Source organism: Onychostoma macrolepis, chromosome 03 (genome assembly GCF_012432095.1).
Source record: "Onychostoma macrolepis isolate SWU-2019 chromosome 03, ASM1243209v1, whole genome shotgun sequence".
NCBI lineage: Eukaryota > Metazoa > Chordata > Actinopteri > Cypriniformes > Cyprinidae > Onychostoma > Onychostoma macrolepis.
Genome location: NC_081157.1, coordinates 6,952,795 through 6,966,469, shown reverse-complemented (window position 1 = coordinate 6,966,469; position 13,675 = coordinate 6,952,795). Strand labels below are relative to the sequence as shown.

At 35.2% G+C, this 13,675-nt stretch overlaps 1 long non-coding RNA gene across 1 annotated transcript; it reads right to left on the bottom strand.

Annotated features, from left to right (window-relative positions):
- Positions 1 to 3,377: 3,377 nt before the first annotated feature.
- On the bottom strand, positions 3,378 to 7,028 carry LOC131535933 (uncharacterized). Its single transcript, XR_009269783.1, has 3 exons — positions 6,895 to 7,028; positions 5,590 to 5,704; positions 3,378 to 3,512 (listed from the first exon to the last, which is right to left on the bottom strand). It is a non-coding gene; the product is annotated as an uncharacterized LOC131535933 (long non-coding RNA).
- Positions 7,029 to 13,675: the final 6,647 nt, after the last annotated feature.

Sequence of the window (13,675 nt, the reverse complement as noted above, 5' to 3'; positions counted from 1 at the left end):
GGCACATAAATGAAAGATTATCCTTCTGTAAGCATCCAGGGTCAAAACATTATTTCTTAGTAGGCATTCAACACACTGTATTTAAATATTTAAGAGCCATCATTAACTATACACAATTTCTCAACTAATCACATGCTCCCCTATTGAACCCGAATCAAGCATTGTAATGCATCAGCTAATCAGGCCCTTAACCAACCCACTTCCAATAATTCATCGGAAATCATATGCAAAAATCTTTTTTAAAAAAAAACAAAACATTGGAGGTTACACTGTTATGTCAGTAGATGGGAGCAAGAGACTGTCTTAATGAGTTAGTTAACCACTGAAAGAATACTATGACAAAGATATCACTTTATGGATATACAGCAAATGTGGGGGGAATTATGATTCACACTGGTGCACTTCTGAATGGATGTATTATAGCAAACCAAGTTTAATGAATCTCACACCTAACATACGACAAGTGTAAAATGGCTTTTAGGTGCTTTGGGGAAAAAAAAAATATATATATTATATATACACAGTATATATGAAGAGTTCATTTGCAAAAACCGATAAACGCCACTTTAAAAAAAAACTTTCAAGGCATCGCGAGTTCACGTTTTACTGCAGAAGCCGACAAGTGCCCTTGTGTTTTTTTAACAGAAGTCGATAAATCCATTTTAGCGAATCAGTGCACTGTATTGAGGTCAGGTGACAAGGCTACTTTCACTTTGAAAAGATGTGCTAGCTGAGAAGGGTTTCGTCAAAGCTGACTAAAAGTGATCGAGGATGGACAATTTCGACAAACTTGATGAACCTGTGATATCTTCTTCAGGGCGTAACAGTTCAATAAAAGCTGAAACGTTTTCACAGAGCTTTGCAAAATCAGCGCGTTACAATGGTGAGGGGCGTGTAATCACATCCATAATCTATGATCACAACAACAACAACGTTTGTCAGACATGAAATGTGGAGTTATCTGCTTTTGCTATAAAACAAACTTTTAATATGCAATAAAATCATACTTTCAACGAACTTTAATTTTGTAAATTACCTGTATTTGTTTAAGTTATTATTACTTAATCAAAACAACCCAACTGTAGTTTGATTGATGTTACTTGGATTTGATTTCTGAAAAAATAAAATATAAATGGTGTTATCGGTTTTTGCAAATTAACTCTTCATATATATATAGTTTTCATTATATCTAAAAATCAGGTAATATCTCCATGCACCTAACTCTGAAGAGAGTATAATATGCTAGTAGACAGCAGTCCTTGTGCGTGAGAAGTCTGGTGTGGAGGGTGGATCTGGAGCTGAATTCTGTCCAGGTTGTCACAACATCTCTTGATTTTCTGTCTTCACGAACAGCCCTGAAATACAATTCAAACATTAACAATGATTGTTATAAATGTAATGTGAAGCTTTTACATTCACAACGCTCATTTTGATCTCGGTGGTGAAGTGTGCAGAAAATTCTGCCGGACTGACATGTAGTCTTTGGTGAACAGTTTTCAAGAGTGCAATTAAGATTTTAAGTTTTAAGCACCTTTCAGACTTGTGTGAGGTTTTCACAAGCAACAAAGTCTACTTGAACAAACACTTTACTACAATTAAAGTTTAAAAAAATCTAACTTATAATTCCCACCTTCACCATCCATCTAGCATGACAGATGACCATTACAGACTAGAGCTGCACGATTAATCGTTAAAAAGATCACGATCTCGATTCAAACACCCACACGATCTCATTTTTAAATGACAACGATTCGATTAAACCTTTGAAAAAAAATCGTACAACGTTCAAATGCATTCGCGCTGCCACCCCTTACGAAAATTAACCATGGTTTTACTATAGTAAAACTGTAGTTAACCATGACTGTAGTACCCGTGGTTTTTTGATGCATATCATGGTTTTAAAAAACCATGGTTCTGATACCATGGTTTTACTGCAGTTATATTGTAGTAATACTATAGTACAACTGTAGTAAACCATGACTGTAGTAACCATGGTTTTTTGGTGCGAACCATGGTTTTAAAAACCATGGTTCAAGTACCACAAATGAACTATGGTTGTATTACCATAGTTTAACCATGGTTTTACTAAAGTACCTCAAATTACATTTAAGCCTAGTTATTCAACAAACATCTACAAAATAAAAACAGAATGACAAGTTACTATTCTATGATACAGGGTTTATTATAGCAGTTGCATCATCTGAAACAAAATATTGTTGTCACATGTCAAAATGATTCAGAACTATGAACTGTAACTTTATTTAAAAAATAGTGATAAAGCACTGCAGTGGTAGAGATGGTTTTCTGCTAATTTACAAGATAAAAATAGCAAATTGTTTCACTGTAATAATGCATTATCTCTATAGAAATTAATTACATTGTACAAATAAACATGACTTCGTGTTCACACACAACATTATACCGTCTACCTCTTTAACAATATCTTATGTAGGGCTGCATGCAACTAACAATTGTTTTGTATAACCAATTTATTAATATTAATTTTATTAATATTAGTAATTGGATGACAAATAAATAAATAAATAAAATATATACATAATTTTTAATTAAAATAATTTTAATCCATTATTTTAAAGAATGTCATTTCACATCCTGCCTATGAAAACAAATATAAAGAATGTCTCTATGTAGGCTCTGCTGTACATTATAAACATTAAAGTGTTAAAATACAAACATTACATTCTAAACCTAAAAACAACAGATTGCTTGTTATTTTGAAACAGAATTTAAAACAATTTAAACAAAAAAACACAATGTTAACTTGTAAGAGGTACGAGGAACAAACACAATCATTGGTCTGAACAGAGTAATTATATTATATTATATTAATGGACAATTCCAACAATAGTGCCTTTACTGTTACTGCTCTCATAAATATGATTACTTGTGTTACATGTAGGGTTTTAAACTACACTTAATTTATAACAAAAAATATTTGAGCAAAATGTGTATTTTAGTCAGAATTATGAGCGGTCTGTTTGTTTTGATGCACTATTCAAATTGGTTGATTATTTTCATTATCGATTAGTTGTTGCAGCCAGGCCTAGTTTTATACGACCTGTAAACACAAGCCCAACACAAGCAGATGTGTGCAGTCCATAGCATTAACAACCTTGATTACAATATCAATAAAGGTAAAAAAGGTTCTTTCATTGGAAAAGTTTTACACATACAACAAAATACATTCACAAGAAATGAGAAGTACTTTTAAGAATGTTTAAAATGATATCAACTCACATGAGAAGATTTCAGTCATTTCAAGCCTAAAGCAAGTTGATTTATTCTACATCGAGTCACCTCATGGGGGCCGATGAAGGCCAGATGAATCCTCCACACTTTCACTTGGTGAAGGAAATGCCCCTCTTTTCAAAAACTTTTCATGCTGCATACATGGCAGTAGTGGTCAGTATGAAGTCTATCATATAGTCCAGCAGGTTACAGTCCACCTTTGGTTTGGTCGTCTTGATCTTCACCCCATATGGTCTCAGGACCTAAAAATGAGAAGAATATATATACACAATATTAATAAACAACTTGCTGGAATATTTAGTTGTTATTGGTCAGTTGCACACATGATGGGTTAGAATGACTCGAGTCACAGGGGTGTGGACTCGAGTCACATGACTCAAGACTTGACTCGGACTCGAGTCCCAAATTTGATGACTTGTGACTCGACTCGACATAATTAAAGAAGACTTGAGACTCGACTTAGACTTTGACAGCAATGACTCGAGACTTGACTTGGACTTGAGCCCTGTGACTCGGAAAGACTTGATCAGATCAGCGTCGTTATCACTCTAGACGGGTGCAGCGTGCTTGCGCTTGACCGGCAGTAAGCCAGAGACTGTGTTCAGGGAGCGCTTGATATACAGTATAAATTAATCGAGTAATAACATAACTTACAACAAAAGAACCGAGATACGAAAAAAAAAGTAGTTGCTATCTCCACTCGTGAAAAGCGCTGTCCTGCCCGTTTGATCGCGGCCCAGCAGACACACGGAGCGGATCACTGGTGCTCGCCTCATCATCACCGTGACCGCTGCTGTGAAATGCTAAACATATTCCTCACTTCTTTTGTTTGTCCGACGCCGAGGTGGACCATGAGTGACGGATCCGCATCCCGCCACGACCCCTCGCAGCTCTACCAACTCCATGTGCTTTAATTTTCATTTTTATTGGTAAACACCTTTCTGAGACCCTTTTTTTTCTTTTCTTTTTTTTTTGTCAGATCTCCACTGTTTTTGTTCAATCAGTTGCATATTTTAATTGCATGTGCATTTTATTTTCATTTAAACCTCAGTTAAGTTTAAAGTTAATCCATAATCAAGATTTAAATATTACTTAAATCCAGGATCAAAATGATGGGTTAGAATGTAAACCTGCTTATTTTTAAAGGTTTAAAGTTTGGTGCAAAATAATTATTAGATAAACCTTGATTTAAGCAAAAAAATTAGCTATAATTTGAAGAAAAAAAATAAAGGAGCAATTGGCCTACTGATCATTTTAAAATATAATTTGAAGAAGTGTTCTTTCACAAAATGATTTGTGAATTGTAGTCTATATATAACTATAAAATATACTAAATTTTTCTCCCTCTTCACCAGGCACTCATTTCACTTTTATTTCTTTCAGGATAATTAATTGAATTCACGTGTTGTAAATCAGTCTGTAGCCTATAGCACATATAGCCCCTAAATTTAGCGATCAACTATGCATATTATATACTTAACATTTAACGTACAACATTTTGTCTTTGTTACTCTTAGTTATAAAGAATGGTAGCACAGCATTTTTGAGTGACTGTCTTCATGAGTTTGTCTGCATCCATATTGCAGGTTTCCTCTCACATAAATTATGGTAGCAGTTAATTCTTCTAGTTCTTTCAAAGCGGTTCTTTCTGAGTTTCTGCTCACGTGTTTTTAAATCTGTTTCATTGAGGTTCCAAATAATGGCTCATTGGCTTAGATATAACAAACACCTAGCATATATTCTTCTTATGCACACATGCAAAGTATTTCTAAAAAAAGTATTTCTTTTAATTTTAATTACTTTTTAAGTATTTCATGTAATTTCTATGAAATTATGTTGTCTTTGATATTCTGTTACTAATAAAATAGTTTATTTATTTTTATTTTTTCTACTGCTTGTATTTTGGTACAATCCCTAAATTGAACTTGAGTAGTTTTACTAAGGGCACCCATCTCACATGAAATTAAACTATGTAAAAACATATTCTACCCGACTTCCTGATATAAATTACTATAAATTTGATATGGGAATTAATACTGAGACACTAATTTGGGCAAAGAGCACTAATGACTTGTTTAAGACTTGAAGTTAAAAGTGGAGGACTTGCAACTCGACTTGGACTTGCCTATTTTGACTCGGGACTTGACTCGAGACTTGAATGCAAAGACTCGAGACTTACTTGTGACTTGCAAAACAATGACTTGGTCCCACCTCTGCACACTCATCTACACTCTTAAAAAAAGGTGACAGAAAGAACCAAAAAGGGGGTTTCGTGGTGATGTCACAGAGGAACCTTTTTTGGCAGGTTAATGTCAGTACCTCATCATCCACTACTATGCCCTTTTTCATCCCGTGGAAACTGCCACTGGTGGTTCAAAGAGTTCCCGCTTTCACAGTCCTTCTGATGAATGGTTGAGGCTGGGTACATAGGATCCTGTAAAAAAAACAAAAAAAAACAACCTTTCATTAGTTTCTTAATTTTAATAGGTTTAGCACAGGTATAATGATGCAAAATGACAAACAACGATAATGGAAAGGTATTTTTAAGCTGAACAGCAGTCGGAATAGAAACAAAATCAAAGCAAGTCAAAGTATTTTGGAAGTTCATGCATCCATCTATTCACTCTCCAAACCACTTATCCTCTCTAGGGTCTCGGGGGCTGAAGCCTATCCCAGCATCTTGGACCACAAATCCATCCAATTAATGGTATTTAAGCAATATAGTAACAATTATACAGTAACTGTCAAGATTTTGGAAACATTACATCTTCTGCTCACCAAGTCTGCATTTATTTTATCAAGAATACAGAGAAAATAGTAATATTGCAAAATATAATTACACGTTAAAAAGAACCGTTGTCTATTTTAATATATTGTAAATTGTAATTTATTCCTGTGATCAAAGCTGTATTTTCAGCATCATTACTCCAGTCTTCAGGGTCACATGATCTTCAGAAATCATTCTAATATGCTGATTTGCTGCTCAAGAACATTTCTTATTATTAAAACAGTTGAAAACAGTTTAAAACATTTTTGTGGAAACGGTGACACCTTTTTCAGGATTCTTTGATGAATAGAAAGTACAATTAACAACATTTATTAAATGTATTAAACAATTTAGTAAATAGAAATCTTTTCCAACATTATAAATGTCTTCACTGTTACTTCTGATAAATGTAATACACCCTTGATTAATAAAAGTATTAATTTCTTTATTTTCTTACCACAAATGTTTGAATGGTATTGTTTCCATAATAATGTTAAGCAGCAAAAATTGTTTTCAACAAAGGTAGTAATCAGAAATGTTTCTTGAGCAGCAAATCAGCATCTTGGAATGATTTCTGAAGGATCATGTGACACTGAAGACTGGAGTAATGATGCTGAAAATTCAGCTTTGATCACAGCAAAAAAATTACATTTTAAAATATATTCACATAAAAAAGTGGCATTTTAAATGATAATATTTTACAATATTTCTGTTCTTACTGTATTTTTAATCAAATAAATACAGTAGTGGTGAGCAGAAGACTTACTTAAAAAACACATTCAAAAAACATTTTTAAAAAATCATTGAACAGTAAACTTTTGAACAGTAGTGTCCTGTATGTTTGAGGTTTTACTTACTAGTCACATGGTTCATAGCGACTTAGAGATGTTGTCCGACAGGAGACTCTGCGCTCCTCTGCTGCACGGCCATCAGCATATAATCTAGAAACATAATATGCAATTTATCACAGAGCCAACGATATTTAGCTTTATTTAAAGGAAGCAAGCTAGAGCAGAAGTGAAACGCAGAAAAGAAAACGGTACATGCACACACACACACACACACACACACACACAAACAATTTCTTAAAATAAAATGATTAACATTCATGTATTTAGGTTTGTGTCACTACCTGTCAAAACCTTCCTTTAATGAACTGTAATATAACAGATGCATGGTGATATAAGAGAATATGTTTATATGAATATGAATGCATATTTCTTCTGTGCTCACCTGTGTTTTCTGCATTTCTGTCAGCAGCTCCCTTCAGGAATTTTGAAATCTTGGAGCTTCTCTTCCTTTGTAGAAAGATTATGTTATCACTCCTGAAACCACAGAACAATTGTTTTTTTTTTAAATCAATATTTGTTTACCATGAAAGATCAAAGCACTTTTGAACTAATGTTAGATTCAGTTAATTCGTGCTTCTGTAAGTGACGTCACCCCAGCTAGCAATTAGGAGCGGGCCGCTTCCGTAAAACCTGCGGCGCTGTCGGCTGAGTCGCGGCAACTGTAATTAGGCCAAGTCATTTTGCCACCTGCAGATGTGGCATCAATACCGCACATAATAAATATAATAATATTTTATATTTTAATAATATTTTCTACCGCCAACATCATTTTTTAAGATGTAAAAATATTTTTCTATCGGCCAACATCATTTTTTTAAGATGTAACGTTAGACTATAATCCTGTGTTTACAGGATTGGTAGCCTACATGTACAATTTTGTAAGCAACATTGAGTCTGCAATTAATTTTACTGGCCAATTCAAATTTTTACCAGCATTGACAGGGCTGTTAAACTCTGGGCACTCGGCTCAGACCCTTTTTACCAGTATGAAGCCGATTTCAACGGTTACTGCAGCAAGCGTCACGCAGATCAGCTCATCACTGGAGTGACGTGTGCACAACTTTGGGCGAGATAAAACTCAACGCCTGACTTAGAATCATCCTTTTCGATCCCGCCATTACGGTGATCTTGAGGTAAGTCTTGTGTTCCATTTCCTTAAAAAGCATCAACATTTCACTTCAAGCATGGTTTCAATCGAGTTTCCTTAACATCCTATATTAACTCTACATATTTCGAACTGTTGCTGATTAAATGTTGATATCGATCCATTTAAACTTTGTTCGTGTAAGTTAGTTCCTTTGCTTCCCTCCAGATGACTAAAAGAAAGAATTCAGAACTGAGAATTAAATTAAGAATTATGAATTAGGACAACAGAACATTTTTTTTTATCATGTCTGAGTAAAGTAGTGCAAGTTGGGGGTAACTTAATATGAAAGTGGCTCCAGCTTCATTATGGCGCGAACGAAGCTAGCTAACATTGACTAGCTGGGCTGTTAGCTCATGGTTTCCTTGCAGCTTGGCGAATGGAGCGCTAACACTCTCGTGCAACACTAATTCATACTGGAAGCCGGAGGGCGCTCTCTCACAGAAAGTCCAAAACGGATTCGTAGAAGTAATCCAAAGGCATTCAGCGCTGTAGCAGCAGCTGAATAAAAAGAATCGCTTTGACTGATGAAACGTGACGACAAACAGAGGTGGGTAGAGTACCCAAAAACTGTACTCAAGTAAAAGTAAAAGTAATAGTCTGAATAGTTACTTGAGTAAGAGTAAAAAAGTATCGGATAAAAAAAATACTCAAGTAGTTAGTTACTAGTTACTTTGGATCATATACTGAATATAGTCTATTTTTATTTAGATATATAGATATTTAGATAAAATGTGTATATATATATATATATATATATATATATATATATATACACACACACATACACACACTGCGGTTCATAATACTTTTAATGCTTTTTTGTTTTGTTTTTATGTAATTTATTTCAGTGATGCAAATCAGAATTTTTATCAGCCTGATTTATTATCAGTGCTGTTCTTTTTTACCTTTCTATTCATAAAATAATCCTGAGCAAAATGTCACAGGTTCCAAAAAAAAAATTAAGCAGCAAAACAGTTCCCTGTTGAAAAAACAGCATATGCTGTATGTTTTGAAGCATGGGATGCTGGTTTAAGCTGATTTAAGCTGGTCCTTTGATGGTTTAAACTGGTCCTACACTGGTCCGACCAGCTTAAGACCAGCAAAGGACCAGCATAAACCAGCATCCCAGCTTCAAAACATACCTATCCAGCATATGCTGTTTTTTTCAACAACACTGGTAATAAATCAATATATTTGAATGATTTCTGAAGGATCATATGACTCTGAAAACTGGAGTAACAGCTGATAAAAATTCTGATTTGCATCACTGAATTAAATTCAATTATTTGAAAGTATATTAATTATGTATAATAAATGTATATATATAACCTCTGACACGGAGAAGAGTGAAGACTCCTCACATGACCGCTACAGAACATCTGAACATAACGAAACAAATGCACATTGACGGATCTTCTTCAGTCTGTTCTGCAAAATGTAAACAAATGTAGCCTTTATTTCTGCAAGCGTAAATATTGTGAAAATATCAATATTAATTGTTTCGAGGCATTCCTCCTGGAACTAACGCGGGTTTGGCGGCTGTTTATTTCATACTCTGTGACAGCTTATTTAATTAATAAATTATACATTGTTTTTAATGTGTAAGGTACATGTACAACAAACTGGTAATGTCATAGTGGTATCGTGTACTGTAATCGAATCTATACCTGTGGAACCGACAGCACACGCGGTGTTCATCTAATAAAGATCTTCATAGCTAGCAAACCATAGCCTTTGCAGATTTGCTTTCAACTGACTGTAGATCCAAAGCCACGTCTTCAACGCTCCTGATGTTACAACTCTGAGTGAGAACCGCTTCAGATGACTCAGCGCGTGCGGCAGGGAACTGAACAAATCATTCAAACTGATTCGCGAACCGATTCACTGGTTTGCCAACTGGTTTGATCAAGCCTTCGAACATAATTGACTCAAAAGAATGAATCATTCGCGAACGGGCATCGCTCCTTGCTCAGAAAAAAAGTAGACGGCGCGTTTGGAATAAATTGAAGGATTTTTAACTTGTATTGCATTAAGATAAAGTAACGAGAGGAGCGTCGCCCACAGTAACGGAGTAAAAGTACCGTTTTTTCACTAAAAATTTACTTGAGTAAGAGTAAAAGTACCCATTTTTAAATATACTCTAAAAGTATTAGTTACCCAAAAAATTTACTCAAGTAAATGTAACGAAGTAAATGTAACTCGTTACTACCCACCTCTGACGACAAACACACTCTTGCGACAATATATGGTTTATGTGTGTTTTTCAAGCCATCTCAAGGTATTTATTGATAATGAAATGTATGAATAATGCAGTGCTAACTGACAGCCTTTTTAATGTTTAGTATCTGCTCACCAAGGCTGCATTGATGTAATATCCTTTAATATTTATAGTAATATTGTGAAATATCATTACAAATTAAAACATCTGTTTTCTATGTGAATATATAGTAAAGTGTAATTTATTCCTGTGGTCAAAGCTGTATTTTCAGCATCATTACTCCAGTCTTCAGTGTCACATGATCCTTCAGAAATCATTATAATATGATGATTTGCTGTTTAAGAAACATTTATTATTGTAATCATTGTTGAAAACAGTTGTGCTGCTAATGTTGTGGAAACCATGATGCATTTTATTTTTCAGGATTCTTTGATGAATAGAAAGTTCAATGAACAGCATTTATTACATTTATTATCTTTTGTAATATTATAAATGTCACTTATGATCAATTTAATGCATGTTTGATGAATATTTTTTTTTTAATCTTACCACAAATGGTTTCAACAAAAATGAAGCAGCACAACTGTTTTCAACTGATAATAATCATAAATGTTTATTGATCATCAAATTATCATATTAGAATGATTTCTAAAGGATCATGTGACACTGAAGACTAGGGCTGGGCGATATGGCAAAAAAATTATCTTGATTAATTTTTTTTCATATCAGTCGATTTCGATAATTATTTTGATAACTGTCAAATATTTATTTCTTTCAAATTTAAAGGCAGATTTTTGCTCCTAAGTGAAAGTTGTAGAAACCAGACTGTTACTTGTGGTTTTAAACAACTCTTTATTGTCAGAACATGACAATACACTTCATGTTTTTGAAATCGTTACACTCTAGGAAGATGCAGATGTAAATTTATGTTCATTAACAAAAACATGGACATCTGTAAAAATTGTAACAACCTCATTTTAATACAGTAAAATTTAAATATTCTTAGTACTAATAACTAATTTTAATAGTTTTATTAAAATTAACCATTTGTCTTCCATAGTATCATACACTTAGATAATTGACTGCCATGGTAAATGTATCTATATGGTTTCTATGGTGTTTGTATGAAAAAACAGTAGCCTAAAAACATTTAGTATAAATGCTCAAATGCTATCAGCTCAATCATAAAAAATACTGTAATATTCCATTACTTATTTAATACATGTCTACATTAATAATATAATACAATTCTACATGAATATCCCACATTTCTGTCACAGTACCATGGTGCAGTTAGTGTTACAACAGTAAATCCATGGTAAAGTATGGAGATTGAAAAGCCTTGTGACTGTATCGTTGTGGAGTGTTTCTCCTGTTTGTCAGCGCTGTTTCATCTGGCTTTAAACTAGTTTAAATCACAGAGACTGGATCTCACAGCGCTGTTTAGTGGTCGCGTGACCGAGACTTTTATGTACTTTTATGGCGCAAACTGCGGCTTGGACTAAAAAAGGGAAATCGTAATGCTTTAGTGCTTTACTATACTAAGACATTATGGGTGGTTTTGTAACATGCTTATCTTTTTTTTTTTTCCTCAGGTAATCTTGCTTTTGCTGTCCCATTTAAATAAACACTTTTCTATGGTAAGAATGGCTGATCAAATACATTCTTTCAAATCTAATCTGAGACGCAAGGCAGTTAAATCAGTGTCTAATTTGCTGCAAGGTATTGAGAACGACAGTAAGCTTGTTGACTATGATCTGATTGATGACCACACTGTGCATGACTTGGACGTTGTTGTAAACTGTAACGACAGTGATGACTTGATGCGTGACTGGAACTTTGACAGTGACTGTGATGATAGAGAGGGCCCTTCTGAGCCTAAACCTGATCTTGCTGATGATTTAGTCAATTGGGCTTTGGAGTTTAATATCACCATGGTTGCACTTACTGCCTTGTTGTATATCCTACATTTTCACCACCCCAATTTGCCAAGAGATGGGAGGACCCTCCTCAAAACAGTCACCAACTACAAAATCCTACCTGTAGCAGGAGGTGCCTTCTTTTACTCTGGTGTATTGAATGCTATAACAGGCCTTCTTGAAAATGTGTGGATGAAACTCCCTAGCAAGCATTGCCTGCAGTTACAGTTAAACTTTGACGGGCTCCCATTGTTTAAGAGTAATAACCAGCAGCTGTGGCCCATTCTAGGTTTATTGAAGGAAGTAGGTAAATGTCCCTTCATGATTGGTGTTTTTGGAGGGGATTGCAAACCCAAATCACTCACTGAGTACTTGAGGGACCTGGTGAGTGAGTTGAGTAGTCTTCAGTCCGGGTTTTGGTTCAAAGGAAAGCTGTTTTTTCTGCGGGTCTGTTCTGTTGTTTGTGATGCTCCAGCCCGGGCTTTTGTTAAAGGCATAAAGAGTCATTCAGGCTATTCAGCTTGTGATAAATGTGTACAGACGGGTGTATATATATAAGAAATCGCATGACTTTTCCACAGACTGACTCCGCCTTAAGAACGGATGCTAGTTTCAGGCAAATGTTGGATGAAGATCATCATGTAGCACAGTCTCCTCTGACTGGACTTGGTATCGACATGGTACTTGATTTTCCTCATGATTACATGCATTTGGTGTGTCTTGGGGTTGTCGTCGGTTGTTTGACCTATGGTGTAGTGGGCCTTTGCCAACTCGCTTGTCTGGTCAGCTGGTTAAAGCGCTATCTCAGAACCTACAGGCACTGAAGAATAACATTCCGTGCGAGTTTGCTAGAAAGCCTAGAGCTTTTGAGGAAAGGGGGAGATGGAAGGCTACGGAGCTAAGACAGTTCTTGTTGTATACAGGCCCTGTCGTTCTCGTAGATGTTCTGGCTGCTCCAGTCTACCACAACTTTATGCTGCTGTCGGTTGCTATTTTTATGCTGGCTAATCCTGAGGTGGATGCAGGGATATGTGACTGTGCAAAGACACTACTTGTGTCATTTGTTGAACATTTTGGCAGACTTTATGGTGAGGGCTTTCTGGTGTACAATCTGCATGGCCTTGTTCATTTGAGCGATGATGTTAAGAGACATGGATGTATTGATGTGATATCTGGGTTCCCTTTTGAGAATTTTCTTGGTGAGGTAAAGCGTATGGTGAGGGGGCCAAATTTCCCAGTTGCCCAGATTGTCCGTCGCTTGTCTGAGCGCACCAATAACAGAAGGGTCCATGATGGCCATGTGAAAGCTGGAACTGTATTAAGGAAAGAGCATGTTGGTGGTCCCTTACCACAAGGTGTTAAAGGAGGAATACAGGAGTTTAAAGAGTTGCACAAGCATCAATTTTGTGTTAAAATTACAGAGGGGGATAACTGTATTAAAATAGGTAATGACATTGGCTTGCTTCAGAATATCATCTTGCTTGAAGGTAATATGCACTTAGT